Source organism: Schistocerca americana, chromosome 1, assembly GCF_021461395.2.
Source record: "Schistocerca americana isolate TAMUIC-IGC-003095 chromosome 1, iqSchAmer2.1, whole genome shotgun sequence".
Lineage (NCBI taxonomy): Eukaryota > Metazoa > Arthropoda > Insecta > Orthoptera > Acrididae > Schistocerca > Schistocerca americana.
In genome coordinates this window covers 740,116,138-740,139,820 of record NC_060119.1, presented here as the reverse complement: position 1 = coordinate 740,139,820, position 23,683 = coordinate 740,116,138, and positions in this window count along the sequence as shown.

Below are 23,683 nucleotides of genomic sequence, written 5' to 3'. Positions count from 1 at the left end.
ACACAGGTATCATTGCAGTATTTGCTGTGCGTATTTATTGTGAATACACTTTTAGCCAGTTTGCCTGTCAGAGAGTGAACATGCGTACCCTATTGAAGTGTATCTTGTATTGTTATTCCCAGGAATCTCGCATAGTTTCCTGTGACAGAAATATTAGTTCCAGTGCACAACTGAATTTTAAAAACTGTCGAGTGTGATTAAAATTCATTATTGCTATTTTCTTGGTGATAAGACTATGGCGACTTTCACTGAAGTACTAAATTATTTCATTTGTAATACCGTGCCGCTACCGCCCAGGTCCGTACACCGTCCTAAGTATACTTACGGTGTACTCAAAGAATGTAAGATTTTACAACTTGACTATACTGATATTTACGCCCGGCAGGAGCGTGAATAGAGCACTTATTCGGCGGAGCGGACACAAGAAAAAAACATGATAATATGTGGGACCCGAATCTATACTTTCGTAAAATAATTCTCAGAACTCTGATTATTCAACAGCGCGCGACTCACCGCCTTGTTAATATCGCATTGCGTGAGGCGCTTTTAGCATCTGTTAAAACTGCCCGTGGAGCGTTCATACTGACAAAAAAATTTAACCTAATCTTAGGGATTGTATTTCGTGTTATCACATTAAAATATTGTTGCAGGATATCTTTACTGTAGTGAAATTTAATTAAAAGAAACCTTGTACTGAAACAAAGTATTTCTCTTTTTCTTAACGTAATTATCTTCGTTTTGCCGAGAAGCGCCCAATATCTGAACATAATGGAATGTTCTTTGTTTTTACCTTAACACAACATAAAACAGTATATTCAATTTCTTTTTCTGAATAATTATGGTGCATGTTTTTAAAGTATCCGTTGATGACGGAACGCAATGAAATTTGGCATAAAATTTTTCCTACGCAAGATGTTTGCCAAGAATGGTCGATCATTGGACCGTTCTAGTCGTTTATCCAGCGTGCTGAAAACCTTGCAAATAATATTTTTATTTCTGCGTGAAGGTCACTAAGCATATGAAGCAAAAAATACCAACCAGCATAAATTATCATGTTTTATTTAAAATTTACAACTTACAGTGCGTAACGGCCGCCATAACGTGTGTTAGCGTCAAGACTAGAACAAAGAGTGAGTAATAACGCAGGTCTTTTTCGTTTCTTTCCTCAGCGAGTACAAGAATAATTAATACAGAGATCCTATATCTTATAGAGTCTTTTGTACCATTATTACTTAATTTTATTATAATCTACCATCATGAGAGCTAATTGCACGCGCATTCTCAGCATTTTTTGCTATTTTCATTTTCCGTGATATTGATGTCTGCTGTCTGATAATGAAGTGATACTGTTATTTTCTGGCACCGACTGCTGTTCGCTTCTGGCAGTTGCTGATATTGGTTCCGGATTGTCCGGGTTATTTGGCCAAGAAATATCGGAAGATGCAGGAGCAGGGGGCGCTAAGCGCCTGACTGACAATAACACTGTTGGATGCAGCACTCGAACATGACGCGCTGGATTAAATGTATTTCCTCCTTAGAACAACAGTTGCACTTCGCTTTCGCATCACCTAAACCGGCGAAGAAACCCCAGATTTCACTACTTTTACTCGATCGCGAGCTGCTAGCCATTGTATAAGAGTGAACAGGCACAAAAACTGCTTTCCGAATAAAATAAAGAGGGATTTTACCTGAAATCTTACCAGTGACTACAGGTGACAGTTTACGGTTTGAATTTGGAAGGTTATTATTCTTAACAAAAATAAAATCCACAGGAAAACTTCTGAATAATTACTTAACGTGCGTATATAGACTTTGTGACAGTGGTTAACATACTCATTCTATTTTGGATTAAATTTTAAAAGGAACATAAAATTGGACTTCATTTCGTTTGTGGCGCGTTTTCGGTCCATGAATGCAACAAATAAGGTTTCACTTGGCCGATAAAAACTTTTTTGGGCGCTTCATGAGAAAATGTCGAGCAAGATTAAATGTAATACCTTCTTTATATGTGACAGGCTTCTCTGTTTATCTTTCCTTTGTCCCCTTCGACCATGCTCTATTTCAGTTAACCCAGACGTTGTAAGAGGGTAAAACGTTGTGTGCACGTTACTGCATAGTTCGGCCATCTGTTGGTATAATTATGAAGTATTACGAGGCTTTATTGTACGAGCGAGGCGAAGCGAGCGTAGCCGCGGCTGAGCGGCGAACTGGGCAACTTCACCAGGCTTCCGCACTTCATGACTGAACTACTTCATTTGAACGCTTCACAGCAAAGAGTGAAATGAATGAAGTAGTTCACGGGAATGAAAGAGTTCGACCCATCTCTACTCACCTCCAACTGCGCAACGCTACGCGCTGTTAATAGCCAACAGCCCAACACTACAATAGCGAATATTACAACAATGCCACCCAGCCACAGACTGCACACAGCACAGCCAGTGATTTTCATACAGAGCGCTACGTGGCGTTTCCAATATAAAAACCTCAACAGCCTACTTACAGAGTCGCAGAGAAATGTTCACTTTATCACTAGCATCGTTTGTGTGTATATAGAGAACAACAACAATGGCCCTATCGTACTTCCTTGGAGGTACTCCTGACGATATACTTGTCTCTGCTGAACACTTTTCATCCAGGGCGATGTACTGGGGAGACTTCGAGCCAGTCACATATGTGGGGAACCATTCCGTATGCTCAGACCTTCGATAACAGTCTGCAGTGGGGTCTCAAACACTTTCCAGAAGTCTAGGAATATGGAATGTGCCTGTTGTCCTTCATCCATGGTTCGCAGGATATCATGAGATAAATTGAAAAGCTGAGTTCCCCGTCAGTGATGCTTCCTATTGCTGATTTGCAGACAGAAGCTTTAGTGTCTCAAAGAAATTTATTATATTCCAACTTATTACAGCATGGGACAAAGTGTGATCAACGGTGATCATTGTCGCCATTGTACTGTTCATGAGCCAGTGGATCAGTACACTACGACTGATGTTTCAAGAACAATGCAGCTTTATTGCGTCTAATAAAACAAAATAACAATTTCTTAGAACGACAATTGGCACTACTCTGTCCAGTCTAATGGTTGATCACTGATGCTCTGGAATGTTTCAGCAGGTAACCACTGACAGCATAGAAATGTCCAAGTGGGAATCACTGACATGGGGCAGGGAAGTTCTTACGTGGAGAAAGCCCATGGTGATAGTTTCCTGTGAGGTGGAGAGCTTGGAGACGAGTCAGAGACGAATTCCTGAGAAGTGGTGAGCTGTGGTGGACTCCAATTGATGGACCACTAGGTGTGGCCAGCATAGAGTATAGAGCACAGAGGACACTCAGCAGAATTGCTAACTATGGCCAACGTTGAGCCTGGAATGTAGAGAACAATCAGTGAGAGAACTCTGATTGAGGAATGACTAGGCATGATCACTGTAAAGCCTGGAGTATGAACTCCCTGCAGAGCGATCACGTGGCGGTGATCTAAACATTCATCTGGTGGAAGAATACAGCTGGAGATATATGACTCGGGGAAGAGAGGTAGTAATAATGCTGTGATAGCAGTGCTTTTTGTAGTCATGCATCTGGCGGCAAGGCTGGCGCTACATGGTACCTGGTACCAAGGAGGTTGATGGAGGTTTGGTTGTAACAAAAAAGGGCGTATTTGTATGCTGCTATGGACTGTTGTCGTCTGACCTCCAGAGTAAGTGTTGTTAGTGGGACAGGGTTCAGTAACTCACGGAATACAGCTTTATGGTTGGTAGCTGTGTCACTAGGGGATACAGCATCCTTCACCTCCTGAGGGAAAAGACATGAATACGAAAATGGGGAGGTGGCCCAGAGCCGGAAGGAGGTCACTGTGATGGGCGCTCACGATGGTGGAGGGCTGGACTACATATCAGTAAGTGAAGGCGGGTGGCTGGAAAGTGGTCATGACAAATTGGTCTATGTCAGACAAAAGCTGGTATGAGCAAACCTGAAAAAGTAAGATGTGCACTCTCATCATTTTGGAAAATCGATCGAGCCACCGAAGGTGCTGACGAAGGCAGGTCCAAACGTGGTCTGGGGTTGTGAGTGCACAAATAGAGGACCAGGTAAGTCCTGCTGATGACGTGAATGGTGTGTCGACATGAGGAACAGCTGCAGCCCTGTGCAACGTAAGGTAACCAGGAACATATGCAGTGCCACTGCCATGAGGAGTTGTGGAGAGACGACCAAGCTGGGGCGGGGGCAGTGTGTGGATTGTAGAAAGGCGTGCTGCGTCATGCAATGATGCTCATATGGAAGCAGTGCAATAGCATGAGGTATTTGGCCTGGCCTGGAGGAAGGAAAGCAGGATGAAAGGAGAAGCTTGTGAGATCCCTTGGAATGATGCAGAAGGGATCTGACAATAGTAGGGTCATGGGCAGGCATAATCAGAGGTGGACAGAACCAGATTGGAAGCATGTAGGATGTGCAGCGTGACGCCAGAGGCGATGGTACCACTGGAAGCAACTGTGCTGCTGTACACTGCCAAGGCGCTGGAGGCAATTATTCCACTGGAGGCGGTTATGCCATTGCAGACGACAGTTCCATTGGAAGCAATGGTGCCGCTGGATGCGAGGGTGCTCCTGGAAGCGATGGTCCTGATGGTGGTGGAGATATTGGTCCAGCAAGACTGCTTTGGAAAAGGATAGTACTGCGAAAAGGCGCCACCGAAGGGGTGATAGAGGAATGGATATGACACAAGAGTTTGGGTTAATCCGAACACGAAAAAATGGTACACCCAGAGGGTGGGGAGGGACCATGATATGGCAGGAACACCGAAGTTTTGGGTGTGTTGCTAACAAAGAAGGATCGTAAGATGGCAAGTAGTTGTACAGAGGACGTCATGAAATGTTAAGATGTTTAGAATTGGCATGAAAACGCTATAGAATGTGTAAGGTGTCGAAGAATGGCTTGATGGACACATCAGAATGTTTGATGAGGACGAGCAATGAGAATGCGAAAAAAAAGGATGGATGGATGTTAAGGAAGACGCCTCAGAATGTTGATAGTGGACTGGAGCAAGAAAACTATGAGAATAAGCCTTGAATTAGTCCATTAATAGACACAGGATAGGTTTGCCCTGGGTTAAGGAACTGAAGAAGGCGATAGGGACGAGCACTAGAAAAACTAAGAAGTAAACTGAAGAGACACAGCAGTGATTGAAAGTTCACGTATGCAATGAAAAATATCTACAACACTCCAAAGTACAGCACCGTTACGGAGGGCTACTCTGGGCAGGCACAAGCTCACAAAAAGCCTGAGAGGCTGGATGGTAGTTGTTGTGGAGACGTAATCTCTGAGTCAAGTATCCTCGTTGCTATCCTAGTGGTGGGGACGAGTGCACTGTATCTTAGATCCTAGGTGTTACTGACTATGACCAAACTACACAAGCATCAATTCTGGTCGTCACTGCGGTGTGGGACTAGCACAGAGCAATGCTGATTTTCGTCACTATTGCAGTGTTTGTTACCAAGGGAAACAATATTCTACGATTGATGTGTCCAGGCAGCCAAGAACAATGGAGCTCTATTGAGACTAAGAAACAAAATACAATAACTGTTTCTTGGAACCACAATCGGCACTGCTCGGTTCAGCCTGATGATTAGTCACTGATGCATTGGAATCTCTCAGCAGGGAACTACTGATAGGGCACAGGAATTTCTACATTTGTATCTAAATCGTACTGTATAAGCCACCTAATGGTGTGTGTCGGAGGGTACTTTTTGTATCACTAACTGAGCCCTCCAACCATATTCCACACGTGAATAGAGCCTGGGAAGAATGATTGTCGGCAAGACTGTGTATTGGCTCTGATTTCTCCTCATGGTCATCACGCTGGACGTATTTGGGAGGGGGGGAAGTAATTTGCTGTCCTACTCTTCTTGCAATGTGCTTTCTCGAAATTTCAGCAGTAAATCTCTCCGTGATGCACAACGCCTCTCTTGTAATGTCTGCCAATGGAGTCTGTTGAGCGTCTCCTTAACGTCCTCGTGCCGTCTAAACGATCGCGTGAGGAAACGTGCTGCTATTTATTGGACCTTCTCTATCTATTCTATCAGTTCTATCTGGTAGGGATCCAAGATAAATGAACAAGACTCAAGAATCGTTCGAACAAGTGTCTTATAAGCCACTACATTCGTGGATGATTTACATATCCTTAAGATTCATAGTACGACTCTGAGTCTGGCATCTGATTTTCCCACTATTTGTCTTATGTGGTCATTCCACTTAAGGTCGCTCTGGATAGTTACTGCTAGGTATTTTACGGCAGATACTGTTTCCCGCAGTTTATCATCAACAGTGTAGCTACACAGTAATGGACTTCTTCTACTGTGTATACGCGATATGTTACATTTATTTGCGTTCAGGGTTAATTGCGAGAGCCGGCACCATTCATCAGTTCTCTAGAGGTCATTCTCCAGATCATCACTGTCTTCTGGCGTTGCTACTTTGTTACGGACAACCCCATTATCTGCAAATAGCCTTAGAGAGAATCCGACGCTCTCTACTAGATCATTTATATAAATATTGTCCTAGTGGGAATCAATGTCATGGCGCGGGTAAGTTCTTATGTGGACGAAGTCCATGGTGATAGTGTTCTGTGAGACCGTGAGCTTGGAGATGCGTTGAAGAGGGAGTCCAGTGAAGTGGTGAGCTGCGATGTACTCCGACTGAGAGATCGCTAGGTGCAGCTGGCGTAGAGTTCGGAGCGCAGAGCACACTCGACAGAAGAATTCCGATTGATGGACTGCTAGATATGGCCAGCTTAGAGCCCAGAGCACCGATTGCGCTTGGTAAAGGAAATTCCAGCAAGGAACCGCTAGGCGCAGTCGGCGTAAAGCCGTATTGTGAACTCTGTAGAGCGGTTAGGAGAAACCTATGAGACTTGTTTGGTGGAAGGATACCGGCAGAGGCAAGTGACTCGTGGATGTGAGATAGTGGAGCAAGGGCAGTGCTGCTAGCAACAATACTTATCCCTCTGGTGGCGAGAGAGGCACCACGCAGTACTCTGTATGTTGCTGCGGATTGTTCTCGTCTGAGCTCCGGAGATTGGGTCGCAAAGGGGCGTAAGCTGCGGCAACCCCAAGTAGGTAGCTGTCTGGTTGGTGACTTGGAGGACACAGCACGTGATATATATCCTCAAGAATTCTGTAGCATCTCGATGCTAAGGATATTGGCTAGCAATTTTGCAGATTCATTCTTTTACGCTTCTTATACACAGGCGTCACCTGCGCCTTTCTCCAGCCGCTTGGGACTTGGCTCAGTGCGAGAGATTCGCGATGAATGCGAGCTAAGTAAGGAACAAATACCGAAGAGTAGTCTCTTTAAAACCGAACTGGAATTACATCTGGAACTAGAGACTTACTTGTTTTCAAATCTTTCAGCTGCTTGCCAACGCCAGCGTACCCTATTTCTATATCCTGCATGTAGCAGTTAGTGCGATGGTCAAACAATGGTGTGTCTGTACGACCCTCCTACGTGATCACGTTTTAAATGCGAAATTTAAAAGTTCAGTTTTCTCTTGACTGTCCTGTATTGCGACACCGGACTGGTCGACGAGTCAGTAGATAGAAGCCTTCGACCCACTTACTGATTTTTCGTAGTTCAGATTTTTCTCGTGTTCTCGTCAAGAGCTTTCACTAAGGTACACTCCTGGAAATGGAAAAAAGAACACATTGACACCGGTGTGTCAGACCCACCATACTTGCTCCGGACACTGCGAGAGGGCTGTACAAGCAATGATCACACGCACGGCACAGCGGACACACCAGGAACCGCGGTGTTGGCCGTCGAATGGCGCTAGCTGCGCAGCATTTGTGCACCGCCGCCGTCATTGTCAGCCAGTTTGCCGTGGTATACGGAGCTCCATCGCAGTCTTTAACACTGGTAGCATGCCGCGACAGCGTGGACGTGAACCGTACGTGCAGTTGACGGACTTTGAGCGAGGGCGTATAGTGGGCATGCGGGAAGCCGGGTGGACGTACCGCCGAATTGCTCAACACGTCGGGCGTGAGGTCTCCACAGTACATCGATGTCGTCACCAGTGGTCGGCGGAAGGTGCACGTGCCCGTCGACCTGGGACCGGACCGCAGCGACGCACGGATGCACGCCAAGAACGTAGGATCCTACGCAGTGCTGTAGGGGACCGCACCGCCACTTCCCAGCAAATTAGGGACACTGTTGCTCCTGAGTATCGGCGAGGACCATTCGCAACCGTCTCCATGAAGCTGGGCTACGGTCCCGCACACCGTTAGGCCGTCTTCCGCTCACGCCCCAACATCGTGCAGCCCGCCTCCAGTGGTGTCGCGACAGGCGTGAATGGAGGGACGAATGGAGACGTGTCGTCTTCAGCGATGAGAGTCGCTTCTGCCTTGGTGCCAATGATGGTCGTATGCCTGTTTGGCGCCGTGCAGGTGAGCGCCACAATCAGGACTGCATACGACCGAGGCACACAGGGCCAACACCCGGCATCATGGTGTGGGGAGCGATCTCCTACACTGGCCGTACACCACTGGTGATCGTCGAGGGGACACTGAATAGTGCACGGTACATCCAAACCGTCATCGAACCCATCGTTCTACCATTCCTAGACCGGCAAGGGAACTTGCTGTTCCAACAGGACAATGCACGTCCGCATGTATCCCGTGCCACCCAACGTGCTCTAGAAGGTGTAAGTCAACTACCCTGGCCAGCAAGATCTACGGATCTGTCCCCCATTGAGCATGTTTGGGACTGGATGAAGCGTCGTCTCACGCGGTCTGCACGTCCAGCACGAACGCTGGTCCAACTGAGGCGCCAGGTGGAAATGGCATGGCAAGCCGTTCCACAGGACTACATCCAGCATCTCTACGATCGTCTCCATGGGAGAATAGCAGCCTGCATTGCTGCGAAAGGTGGATATACACTGTACTAGTGCCGACATTGTGCATGCTCTGTTGCCAGTGTCTATGTGCCCGTGGTTCTGTCAGTGTGATCATGTGATGTATCTGACCCCAGGAATGTGTCAATAAAGTTTCCCCTTCCTGGGACAATGAATTCACGGTGTTCTTATTTCAATTTCCAGGAGTGTATAACGATGGAAGTTGTATGCTTCGCGCCTCGAACTTTTTATAGACGCTCGAATTTCCACTGACATTTGCCTGTCGACATTTCCGCATTCTTTGCTGAACCATTTTGTAACAGTCTCTGCTTTTTCAGTATTTCCGAATTTTGTTATTAAACTACAGCGGCTCTTTTCCGTCCTTAGTACATTTACTCGGCATATAGTTCTCCAGGCCGCGATGTACAATCAGTTTAAACTTTGCCCTTAATTCCTCTACGTCCGTCATAACGGAACTAAATGATGTATATTCATCGTGTTATATAAATAGGAGGCTAACAACTGCTTATCTACACCAAACCAGCATAAAAATTCTCCTAGTACTCTTGATGGATTTATTAACTTCGGTAACCATCGTCCAATGATGACATGTCTGTATACTGGCAACTCTGGCAGCATGTGAGAGAGCGTTTCGATGGAAGGTTGTTACGACTTCGCTGTAGAAGTTTCGTTTGGAAGCCCCTACACATCATCCACAGAATCGCTGTCTCTCTCCCCGCGATTTACATATTTTTGGAGCTATGAAGAAAGACATTCGTGGTTGTCGATTTGCTGCGGACGAAGAGATGCACCTTCGGTACAACTGTCGTTTCATACGCAACTGCAAACTTTTTTCTATGAAGGCATTGACCGTCTTATAGTGGCATAAATGTATTAACAGAGTCCACAGAAAGCCCATTCAGTAGTCGGTAGTCTGAGGTCGCCTCTAACTAACACGAGATGACTGGGGTATGTCCGCGCTACTGGGTATAGACTTTTTTTAAAATATTACGGCTGAGTAGGGTTGCCGGCAAAAAGTCCGATAATTGACTTGAGTTCACTTAGATCTGTCGCGTGCCTCCAGATAACTTCATAATCAGAGTCAATTTCAACCACTATAGACGTAATATTTTTGTCAACTGAAATGAACACTCCCCCTCCCCTGTCTTTTCGATATACGTTCCACACCTCGCTAGATATACCGAAACGTTTTATTTTGGGTTCTTTCCAGATCTCGGTTCCGAGTACAGTTTGAGGCCCACCTTTCCCGTATGTTGGTAAAATAGAAATGTGCGTATGGCATCTTTTTCCGGAAGACCGCATCGGGGAAATTCGGCCGCTAAGGGCAAGTGTTATTTCAGTTGACGCCACATTGGGCGACTTGCACGTCGCTGATGAGGACAACGTAACCCCCACTCCACGAGCGGGGAAAATCTCCAACACGGCCGGGAATCGAACCAGGGCCCACTACACGACAGACAGGCACGTTTTCACCCAGCTAAGCAGGCGGACCCGGGGCGGTAAATTCGCATAAGACTAGAAAAATGTTTGAAAGACCGAATTTTAATGTAAGATGCTGCTAACTGTACTGCTTAGCGGGAATGTCTATAAAGGAGAATGAAATGTATTTTTTTTTAGTGTAAGGTTTCTTTGTTGTGCACTTATTCAACTCTTTAAATTTTTCCGCCACATATTTATTTTACAATGCAAGCTTCACATGTACATAATCTGCTCCAAACAATTAGTTGAAACGTTGAACACTATTGTGTGATTGTCTATGGGGAAGGTCAGTATTTAAAAAAAGAGTAATGGACGAACACTTGTTATAAGTCAATAATTTGCTGTTCATCATAGTGATAAATGCTACATTTTTGGGACTATATTGCCTCACTATGGAACCATTTTGCAGTGCCACTGGGGCATAATTTACTACAACCGACACTCCGAAATCAGATCGAGTGCAGTACAAAACCTGCAGAATAGCGGTGGTAATCCAGATTTTCCCCCAAAGCTAAATAAGATACATCTAAGGTGAACTTGTCTCAAACAAAAGAAATGTCGTTGCTTTAAGGTAAGTTCATTCCAGAGACATGCAAACATTTAAGACGCCTCTGAAACGCCGATACTGAATCTGTGGCACTTTCTTACGGGTTTTGTCTGTACCTGCGATCGAATAACATTCAGTAGCTGCAGAACGCTTTGATAACAAATATGCGCCACATCAATGTTACGCGATCTGGGGGTCAATGTATGTTGCAGTCAAAATATCCGCTCTGGGCATCCAGTGGGTAATTCCATAGATTTTAGTACACTATGCGCGATAACAAAGATTTTGTATGTCATGTTGATGTGGTACATTATATTCTTTGTAATCAGGTAATGAAATCTCTGACTCCATTTACGTAACAGTAAAATATCATGGACTTGATAGTGACTTGTAGAAGGCGGGAAAATTAAGTGATGACGAAAAAACGTACCGTAGATCAACAGGAGTTGGACTGCATTGAAGTAGCTGATTAAAAGGTAAAGATAAGCTCGAAAATTACACTTACGTTTACAACCAGCACAGAAAATAACCTCATTCTTTTACAAAATAGTTGTTGAAAGATAGAAAGGACTCTTCATCACTACAGTTGACATCACATTATGTCAAGCATGCTCATAACGTATTATGTCATTTACGAGTACTGCTTCCGATGTGTGGAGTGCTGCATTGTTCCTTGCCCTTACTGTAATATATAAAACACGCGCAAGTTTGTAGTTGAAATTGGTCTTTATATAGAGTCTATGGTGAATTTTGAAACAAAAAGTTTGTTTATTGCTTTCTGTAGTCCACTTATGCAGAAACACGCTCACTTTAATACCTACACAATTTAGCATGCACAGTGCATGTTGAAAACAGCAAATATACAATAACAAAACAATCACAAAGATATTTTGGAATTTAGTCAACAGAGATAACGCTACAGGTCATCCACAAAACGTTATATAGCCTGCTAGGGTTTCTTCCGTATGTAATCATGATCATTAAATGCTTGTATATTATTTACAAAGGTACTTATTTCTATGTATAACTATTTTATTTTCCTATTTAATGATACATTCGAAGCATCTAAGGAAATCCACTCAGTCACTTTCGATGCAGTTTTTACTGACAGTTGCCGCCAGATGACTTTTATATTATCCCAAAATTATTGTATTATTAAATTAATTATCAAACAGGAAACCAATAACGTGAATTGTAGGGGCAACTACATTTTACATTATACAATATATTCTGAGACATGCATAAAATTTCCATAACGACTTTACTCCTGTGATCCGAGTGCGAAATTTAAGTTTTAATTGTAATATTATTTTATGCCTCTTACGTTAGGATTTAGTGTTGACTTGCGGGCTATTCTCTGATTGAGTGACTCGAGTATTACTGCGTTAGAACTTCGCATGAATTGAGAGAACTATAGCACACGTGCAGATTGATTTAGATCCCCTTCTAGTGACCTGCTGGTAACGCTATAAGGGCCAGCCAAATGAATACGAGACAGGTGAAAAAACGAACGCAAGCTGGTTACTGTTTAAAAAGTAATCGCCTTAACTGTTGCCGGCCGCTCTGACCGAGCGGTTCTAGGCGCTTCAGTCCGGAACCGCGCTACTGCTACCGTCGCAGGTTCGAATCCTGCCTCGGGCGTGGATGTGTGTGATGTCTTTAGGTTAGTTAGGTTTAAGTAGTTCTAAGTCTAGGGGACTGATGACCTCAGATGTTAAGTCGCATAGTGCTTAGAGCCATTTGAACCATTATGAACCTTAACTGTTAATACATTTATCTCACTGGGGAGAGAGCGGGACTATTCCGATAATGTGTAAGGGCTTCCGAGCTAAACTTCTGCAACGCAGTCGAAACACGAGGACGTCATCTCGAAAGTCATGATGACCTTTGTCTTTGACTGCAAGGGCCCGCTGCCCATTGACTCTAAGTAAAACAGCGGCATGATTAACGTACAGCGGTACGTGGACACTTTACAAAACTGAAGCACGTCATGAAGTCCAAACGCCTAGGGATGTTAAATGACAGCCTCTTTCTGTTGCAGGGTAATGCACGGTCAGATATTGCCACGACTCTTTGGATTACGCTGCAGAAGTTTCACTGGGAGGCCCTTACACATCTGTCATACAGTGCTGATCTCTGTCCATGCAATTTCGGTATTTTTGGAGCCCTGAAAAAAGACATTCTTGGCCGTCAATTTGTTTCGGACGAAGCGGTGGACGCCTGCGTACAATCATGGTTACGTGGGCAACCGCAAACATTTTTCCATGAAGGCATTGACCGTTTTGTCTCTCAGTGTGTTGAAAGTATTAACAGCTACACTAAACACCTTTGAAATGATAAACAGTTTACTTAATTTTTTCCCATGGGTCTCATTTTCATTTGACTGCCCCTTATATGTCTGTCACTGAATATTTTTATGTTATTGTTTTACACATTGTTATTACTGAAGTTGAACCAGTAAGATTTTGCTTACACTGCTGTGCTCTTGCTTACTGATTGTGTTCACTACTAGTGTTGCTAATGCGAGGGATATTCGGAACGTAAGGTCCGATAGATCGCGAAATGGAAACGACAGTAATAATAATAATAATGGCGTGTGACGATGGCCTCCTGTCGGGTAGACCGCTCGCTGGTGCAAGTCTGACGCCACTCCGGCGACTTGCGCGTCGATGGGGATGAAAATGATGATGATTAGGACAACACAACACCCAGTCCCTGAGTGGAGAAAATCTCCGAGCCAGCCGGGAATCGAACCCGGACCCTTAGGATTGACATTCTGTCGCGCTGACCACTCAGCTACCGGGGGCGGACGAAACGACAGTGAAAATCAGATTAAGCTGTTGGGCAGTGTCTCTAGCACGCCTGTCGATCGCGTCATATTGCTCTTTTCATTTGTGAGCACACAGTGAGCACTAAGGAAACCTAGAACAACAGTGTGTCCTGCCAAGTATATACGCCCGCTGCGAGGTCTCGTCTGATTTATTGCAACCCCACGTAACGTACGTGTCATGCAATTTCTTCTTCATAACAATTGTCGATCTCACCTATAACGACTATGAGAACGCCTCTGCAACGTTTTCTGTGGTAAGTGTTTGATTGCCGGCCGCGGTGGCCATGCGGTTCTAGGCGCTCCAGTCCGGAGCCGCGCTGCTGCTACGGTCGCAGGTTCGAATCCTGCCTCGGGCATGGGTGTGCGTGATGTCCTTAGGTTGGTTAGGTTTAAGTAGTTCTAAGTTCTAGGGGACTAATGACCACCGCAGTTGAGTCCCATAGTGCTCAGAGCCATTTGAACCATTTTTTGAAGTGTTTGATTACTCACCAAATAACCCGGACTTGGCTCCGTTAGATGTTCATCTCTACACACATGAACCACTAGTTATGAATAAAACATTTTAGCACACACAACGAACTCTAGACCATCACAGAGCAGTGGCGGGAAGCAAAGGCGGCTGCCTCCCATGACGAGAGTACTGGAAAGTTGGTACAGCGCTATGACAAATTTTTAAGACGTGAAACGTCCCCTTAGAAAAATTATAAATGACTGTGCTTAAACTGACACACAATATTTTTAGCGCAACGCAATATGACTTTCAAAAATCCCTAAAAAAGAATGGCCCTGACTAACAATAACCTATACCTTTCATGAATCACTTACCTCACAAAAATCTTCGTTACTCGAACTACTGCAATACAGCGAGCGCCACTACTGCCAGCTAAATAAAAGATTCAAACTACTGAAGGCACTAACTACTGATAGGCATAGTTAGCAAATGAAAGATTTTGATAGAGAACAAACAATGTATTTACCTTAACAGTGTCAAAAAGTCGCCCGCAGCTCGTGGGCGTGCGGTAGCGTTCTCGCTTCCCGCACATGGGTTCCCGGGTTCGATTCCCGGCGGGGTCAGGGATTTTCTCTGCATCGTGATGGCTGGGTGTTGTGTGATGTCCTTAGGTTAGTTAGGTTTAAGTAGTTCTAAGTTCTAGGGGACTGATGACCATAGATGTTAGGTCCCATAGTGCTCAGAGCCATTTGAACCATTTTTCTTGTTAAAAAGTCATTATATATATATATAGCAGTTCGTGACATCCAGTCTTACAAATGTACTGTCTCTGATGGACACACGTCCAGATCATCCGCTCTCAAAACTCCGCCATCTCTTTCCCCACATCCACCACTGCTGGCGGCTCACCTCCAACTGCGCAACGCTAAGCGCTGTTAACATCCAGCTGCCCAACACTACAATAGCGAACAACAATGCAAACCAGCCACAGACTGCACACAGCACAGCCAGTGATTTTCATACAGAGCGCTACGTGGCGTTACCAATAAAAAAACCTAAACAGCCTACTTACAGTCGGAGCGGAGACTATGTATAGAAGCAGCTGGAAGTTGCATCGAATAAAATATTTGTGATGTTCACAGTGGCTTCCATTTCGCGACCAATTATACCTTGGTTTCTGAAAAGCACTCGTAAGTAGTATCGCTGCCATACAATAATTAATTACCGCCGGCCGGTGTGGCCAAGCGGTTAAAGGCGCTACAGTCTGGAACCGCGCGACCGCTACGGTCGCAGGTTCGAGTCCTGCCTCGGGCATGGATGTGTGTGATGTCCTTAGGTTAGTTAGGTTTAAGTAGTTCTAAGTTCTAGGGGACTGATGACCTTAGAAGTTAAGTCCCATAGTGCTCAGAGCCAATTAATTACCCATTCACGACCACGAGCCAGTTCCACCCAAGGCCTTCGTTGCTGCTAATGCCACTTCTAATCCCACCAGACCAGTATTGTGACAGAAGTTGTGCAACTTCCCGTGCTAATCCCCAGCAGCGGGCGACAGCAGCGCCAGAGCCCGATGTCGTCGCCGCCGACGCCGTCTGCGCCGCCACCGTCCCCGCCCCGGCCTGTGCCATCGGCGCCGCCGCCTCCTTATGAGGAGGCTATCAGAGACCGACGGTCTTCGAACCCAGGACGCCGGCTGGAGCACCCTCCAGTTACCGCCGTCGTCATTACTGCGAGGCCAGGTAGCGGCTGCGACTTGTACGAGGTCTGCCTACTAAGATTTTACAAACGCAGTGGGGCAAATTGTTCTATTATTTCTCAAAATACTCACCTTTAAAATTAATGTGTTGTCCTTAGGAGATAAACCAGATGAATAGGGGCAGGGAAACATTTACTCGTTGCTTTTATTTCTCAAATATCCAACTGTTAGACGCGCTGAGTAATTGAAGAATAATGCGACGTTTTCCGTTGTTTTTGTTGATTTCGTTGGCGACCTATAGCTTACAAATGCATGTAGGCCCTATACCTTTCAGGACTAATCCTTCTTTCATATTTTCAAGCAGTGGTTCCCTACTTTTCTGAGACCATTACCCTTAAATGCAGTGAGACATCAGCTAGTACCCTCCCCCCACAAATTACACTACTGGCCATTAAAATTGCTACACCACGAAGATGACATGCTACAGACGCGAAATGACTGGAAGAAGATACTGTGATATGCAAATGATTAGCTTTTCAGAGCATTCACACAAGGTTGGCGCCGGTGGCGACACCTACAACGTGCTGACATGAGGAAAGTTTCCAACCGATTTCTCGTACACAAACAGCAGTTGACCGGCGTTGCCTGGTGAAACGTTGTTGTGATGCCTCGTGTAAGGAGCAGAAATGCGTACCATCACGTTTCCGACTTTGGTAAAGGTCGGATTGTAGCCTATCGCGAGTGCGGTTTATCGTATCGCGACATTGCTGTTCGCATTGGCCGAGATCCAATGACTGTTAGCAGCATATGGAATCGATGGGTTTAGGAGGGTAATGCGGAACGCCGTGCTGGATCCCACCGGCCTTGTATCACTAGCAGTCGAGATGACAGGCATCTTATCCGCATGGCTGTAACGGATCGTGCAGCCACGTGTCGATCCCTGGGTCAACAGATGGGGACGTTTGCAAGGCAACAACCATCTGCACGAACAGTTCGACGACGTTTACAGCAGCATGGACTATCAGCTCGGAAACCATGGATGCGGTTACCCTTGACGCTGCATCACAGACAGAAGCGCCTGCGATGGTGTACTCTACGACGAACCTGGGTGCACGAATGGCAAAACGTAATTTTTTCGGTTGAACCCAGGTTCTGTTTACAGCATTATGATGGTCGCATCCGTGTTTGGCGACATCGCGGTGAACGCACATTGGAAGCGTGTGTTCGTCATCGCCATACTGGCGTATCACCCATCGTCATGGTGTGGAGTGCCATTGGTTACACGTCTCGGTCACCTCTTGTTCGCATTGACGGCACTTTGAACCGTGGGCGTTACATCTCAGATATGTTACGACCCGTGGCTCTACACTTCATTCTATCCCTGCGAAACCCTACATTTCAGCATGATAATTCACGACCGCATGTTGCAGGTCCTGTATGGGCCTTTCTGGATACAGAAAATGTTCGACTCTTACCCTGGCCAGCACATTCTCCAGATCTCTCACCAACTGAAAACGTCTGGTCAATGGTGGCCGAGCAACTGGCTCGTCACAATACGCCAGTCACTATTCTTGATGAACTTTGGCATCGTGTTGAAGCTGCATGAGCAGTTGTACCTGTACACGCCATCCAAGCTCTGTTTGACTCAATGCCCAGGCGTATCAAGGCCGTTATTACGGCCAGAGATGGTTGTTCTGGGTACTGATTTCTCAGGATCTATGCACCCATATTGCGTGAAGATGTAATCACATGTCAGTTCTAGTATAATATATTTGTCCAATGAATACCCGTTTATCATCTGGATTTCTACTTGGTGTAGCAATTTTAGTGGCCAGTAGTGCATGAACTTCATTGCCTAACGAAACTTTAGAATGAAGAAGAATTTCCCTTGGCCACTATTATTTTTAAAATGACAGAAAGATAAATGACATTTATTTTTTGTACGCGTTTACGGAGCCAACGACACAATTATTAATGCTTTTTTCTTCAAGCTTTATTTACAGATTGATTAAACAATTCTCAGTTCGTCGCGAATGTTACCTGCAACTCCTCCTGAGAATGGAAAGCCAACCATGCACATTGATGGTATACACACATTAATGCTAGGACTAATCCTCTCCCTAGCAACGCTTGTTTCACCCACACCCTGCATCCACTTTTAAAGACAACCCAATTAAAATGTGTACATTATACTTATTGTTCGTAAACCACTTGACTGCTGGAAGACTTACTTCTGAATTGGTAGAAATTAGGTGTTTTTAGCATGTCAAAGTTTTGAGTTCTGACCACTATCAATAATAATAGTAATATAATAATAATAACATTAGTAAACATTGTAGGCCCTGCAGCAATGTAGTAGCCATAATATAGTACATGTTGTGTTGCGCTGTCAATTAGTTCGTTTCTCTGTTGCGAAGTGAATAATAAAACAATTTCTGGTCAGACCAGGAACTACCTAAAACTCGCAGAACACATTTTCTTGAGATATTTCAGCTGGTGTGTCGTGTATGTCTCAATTTTATGTCATACATGCATCGTACAAAGTTTAATGTAGCTTAGTTGCGAGCGGACAATGTGAGGAAGGCATTTTTCGTAGATTCGTTCCACAGGTTGTAACCTCCTCATACTGTGTCAAGCGTTAATGCTAGTGTTTGAAAAAAATTAATTATGATAACGTACGTAATTAGTATTATAGTGTTACGAAACAGTGGTAACATTAATAGCCGTTTTGTTTTCAGCCCTCAGCAAATTTTAACCTGCTTTAAACGAATGGCCATGAAATCTCCAATGATCATTTTCTTGGAAGTGCTTCACGGAAGAACTACTTTTGAAGGTTTAGGTTCAGACACTTGATTGCTGCTTATTTTCCGGCACAAATGAATATGTCGGAATTTTGTCTGCTGCTGTCACATGCGGATTATGCACTTATTCGGTCGAATTTTTGAGCGTTTCCCTCCACCGATTAACACGAGACTGCTTTTACTCTTCGGTCGAATTATGTGGAATCCGTCTGGAATAGATACCTTTCGCATAAGAATTCTGATGCAGATTCGATTTTATTACAGTCTTTTGTATGTCTAAGGGTGCCTCTGCCTAAGTCAAATGCTGTCCCTTATGAATCATGTCGAGCATACTTTCCTGTATTGACGAACACTCAGACACGATACGGCACCTCAGCTGACCAGCTGACTCACCCGACTTTGCCTGGACCGTGGGTTGATCTTCCTATCTTTTAAGCCCGTTTTATCTCCCTTCATTTTGTTGTTATCTTGTTTGTTCAAAAGCATGTTCCAAGCTTCGCGGAATGATACAGAAACATCTTGGGTGCCCGCCACTCATAAAGAAAACAGTTTTGCTTTTTTTTCATTTCACTAATGAGAGTGCCCGTATACAAAGATTGCATTCTAGTTTCAACGATAGACGGAAGTATCGTAGATTTATGCTTACCTATAAATGTGACCGAGCACGATGAAGATGTCTCGGTGAAAATATTCGTATTAAATGGCAGTTTCTTATTTGCGATTCCCGTTCTCGCCACTTTGGGAAAGTTAAGTTCTACTCTATACCTGCTCATCATTTACATTTTCAGCATGTTCCACCAGGTACGTACGAACCTGTATTGTTGACATTGCTGGACATGCAATAGCCGGCCGGGGTGGCCGAGCGGTTCTAGGCACTGCAGTCTGGAACAGCGCGACCGCTACGGTCGCAGGTTCGAATCCTGCCTCGGGCATGGATGTGTGTGATGTTCTTAGGTTAGTTAGGTTTAAGTAGTTCTGAGTTCTAGGGGACCGATGACCTTAGAAGTTAAGCCCCATAGTGCTCAGAGCCACTTGAACCATTTTTTTGCACATGCAATAATAGTGGGAAACAACACTGCGGTCACAAAAGTCATGGGGTACCTCCCAACATCGTGTCGGAATTTCTTTTGTCCGGCGTCCGGCGTAATACAGCGACTCGACGTGACATGATCTCAAGTACTCAAGTCGTTGGAAGTCCCCTGCAGAAATATTGAGTCATGTTGCCTGTATAGCTGTCCCTAATTGCGAATGTGTTGCCGCTGAGGATTTTGTGCACGAGCTGACCTCTCGATTATGTCCCATATATGCTCGATGTGATTCATGTGACGCGATCAGGGTGGTCGAATCATTCGCCCGAATTCTCGAGAATGTTCTTCAAACTAATCGTTAACAACTGTGACCTTCCGTCGTTGTCTGGGAACATGAAGAACATGAATGGCTGAAAATGTTCTCCAGGTAGCCGAACATAATCCTTTCCCGTCAATGATTGACTCCTTTGGACTAGAGGACCCAGTTCGTTCCACGTTACCACACCCCACACCATTTTGGAGCAACCATCAGCTTGCACAGTGCCTAGCTGGCAACTTGGTCCATACTCGAACTCTGCCACCATACTCACACTCTACCATCAGCTCTTACCACCTACAATCGGGACTCATCTAACCAGCCCGCCGTTTTCCAGTCGCCTAGGATCCGATCGATGTGGTCACGAGCCTAGGAGAGGCACAGCAGGCGATGCCGTGCTATTAGCAAAGGCATTCGCGTCGGTCGTCTGCTGCCATAGCCCATAATCGCCAAATGCAGCCGCTCTATCAGAACAGATACAGGGTGAGTCAGGAGGAAAGGTACATGCTTTGAGACGCGATAGTATTAGTGATTCTGAACAAAAACCTTCCTATGGACATATCCCCTATTGCGAATGGTTTCCGAGACAGAACACGTTTACTATCACTTTCGTACGTTTTTCTTTAATAACTCGACAACCGCACACCCCAGCGAAAACGTGTCTCAGTATACAGTTAAACTAAACTAAATTTTCTACAAAAAGAGGTCCTATTTATTTTTATCTAGGACTAACAGTTTGCGCGGAGAGGTCGCGAGAATATTGAAAATCTCGCGGGACGCACGTACGCTGTAGCTTAGGTACTTTCCGTAGGCAAGTTTGAGCTACTTTCCCGACTTGATTGACAACAAGCGTCCTTATCAAAATGTTCGTCTCAACATCCTCTATATTCCTCTGTTACGTTGTGAGCAATGAATAATACAGAAAATAAACAGAAATGTACATTAAAAGTGTTCTATCTCAAAAACCAATCGGAGTAGGGCATACGTCCACATCAAGTTTTTTTGTTCAGAAACAGTAATTCTATCACCCGTCAAAACACATTCCTTTTCTCCTGACCCATCCTCTATGTTCGTCGTACGTCCCACATTGATTTATGCTGTTATTTCACTCAGTATTGCTTGTCTGTTAGCACTGACACCTCTACGCAGACGCCACTGGTCTCGGTCGTTAAGTGAAAGGCCGTCGGCCACTGCGCTGTTCGTGGTGAGAGGTAATGCCTGAAATTTGGTATTCTCGACACACTGTTGACTCTGTGGATCCCGGAACACTGATTTCCCCGACGATTTCCCACACGTCTAGCTCCAACTACCAGTCCGCGTTCGAAGTCTGTTACGGTAGTTCCCGTCGTGCGGCCATAATCACGTCGGAAACGTTTTCACGTGCGTCACCTGAGTACAAATGGCAGCTCAGCCAGTGCACTACCCTTTTATACCTTGTGTACGCGATACTACCGCCATCTGTATATGTGCATATCGCTATCGCTATCCCATGATTTTTGGCACCTCATTATTAGTAGTGTGCAAGTAAGAACGTCAGTGAACGAATAGCTCTGCAGAGAGAGAGAGAGAGAGAGAGAGAAAGAGAGAGAGAGAGTGACAGAGAGAAGGGTGGGAGAAAGGGGGAGAGGGAGGGAGAACACTATGCGGTGTGTCTGTTGTACGCAACATGCTGCTGCTAGCTGGCATCTCCTGGATAAGCGCCAAATTGGGATACTCTATCTGCTTCTAACTCTGTTAATGTAAAACTTGTCGAGTTTCCTGTATATTCCCCACAATGAACACCAAAATTGCTAAATACCGTAACCATACGTAACTCAGCATGTAAATCACCGTTACATATTCCATGTGCACCAAGAAGCGCGCTCTACAGACAGGTGCGGTAGAATGATGGTATAGGCTGGTATGTGTGTTGCACTACAGATGGATCGAACTCGTCCATTCCCGTGAGCTACTTCATTCATTTCACTCTTTGCCGTGAAGCGTTCAAATGAAGTAGTTCATTCATGAAGTACGGAAGCCTGCCGAAGTTGCCCGCTTCGCCTCGCTCGTACAATAAAGCTTCGCAATACTTCATAATTTTACCAACAGATGGCCGAACTATGCAGTAACGTGCATGCAACGTTTTACGCTCTTACGGCGTCTGAGTTAACTTAAATAGAACATGGTCGAAGGGGACAAAGGAAAGATAAACAGAGAAGCCTGTCACATATAAAGAAGGTATCACATTTAACCTTGTTCCGCATTTTCTCATGAAGCGCCCAAAAAAAGTCTTTATCTGCCAAATGAAACATTATTTGTTGTATTCATGGACTAAAAACTAGGGCTACCAACGAAATGCAGTCCAATTTTATGTTCCTTTTAAAATTTAATCCAAAATAGAATGAGTATGTTTACCACTGTCACAAAGTCTATATACCTACGTTAAGTAATTATTCAGAAGTTTTCCTGTAGATTTTATTTTTGTTGAGAATAATAACCCTCCAGATTGAAAACGTAAACTGTCACCTGTAGTCATTGGTACGATTTCGGGTAAAATCCTCTCTTTCAGTGTTATTAACAAACCTTTTATTTTCATGTTTGCTGTGCGTGCTCACACAGATAGCCTCTTCGTTGGTCTCTTTAATATTCATTTGTCTGCAAGCGCTGCCAACGGTAGGCTACCCGTAGACGTGAAGTTTAATTGCACAAATAGTCACGGCTAATGATGTCACCACTCTAGGAAGCAGCTGGCTTCAAATGGTTCAAATGGCTCTGAGCACTATGGGACTTAACTGCTGTGGTCATCAGTCCACTAGAACTCGGGAACTACTTAAACCTAACCAATCTAAGGACATCACACACATCCATGCCCGAGGCAGGATTCGAACCTGCGACCGTAGCGGTCGCGCAGTTCCAGACTGTAGCGGCTGGAACCGCTCGGCCACTGTGGCCGACAGGAAGCAGCTGACGCTGCCTTCCCCTCGCCCCTCACCTCCCCAACTCCTCGTAAACCTATCGTTCCCCACAAACACCGCACGATGCGTCGACGGGCAGTAGAGGGAGGACTGAAGTGAAGGGAGGATGAGTGACGTACCGCCGATGTAGTGGGAGAGGGAGAGGGGAAGAGAGTGTGTGAACTAGAAAAAAGTGTGGAGTGTGCTATCTGTGAAGAGTTTGAAGTGCCAGTTCATTGAAATTGAGTGGTTAGTTCACACTTCACTGGAGTGAAGCGTTCATTTGGACGACTCATACACGAGCTCCCCATCAGTACCTTGCACCCTCCTTCTTACGTGCACATCACTACAATGCCAGCATTGCGGCCACGAGGATGACAGCGCCGCACCACCGTACGTGTGTGCAGTGTACGGGCGGCGGGGCCTGCAACCGTGGCCAATGGAGATGGTGTGCCCCTACTGCGGCGCCTATATCGTCACCGCCACCTACTCCGAGCACAGCGCGGCCACACACGTCGCCGCGTGCATCCTCTGTTTGCTGGGGTGAGTGCCCGCATCTCACCAGTACGGGATGCGTTCAAGTTCCAAGATCTTCAGCTTTCTTTTCATAAAACAGTCAAACAAAAAAAAAAAAAACTGAAAATTGAAGAATTCCACTGCATCCATGTACACTTTTCACAAGTCGATGTCCTCATTCCACGGCCAC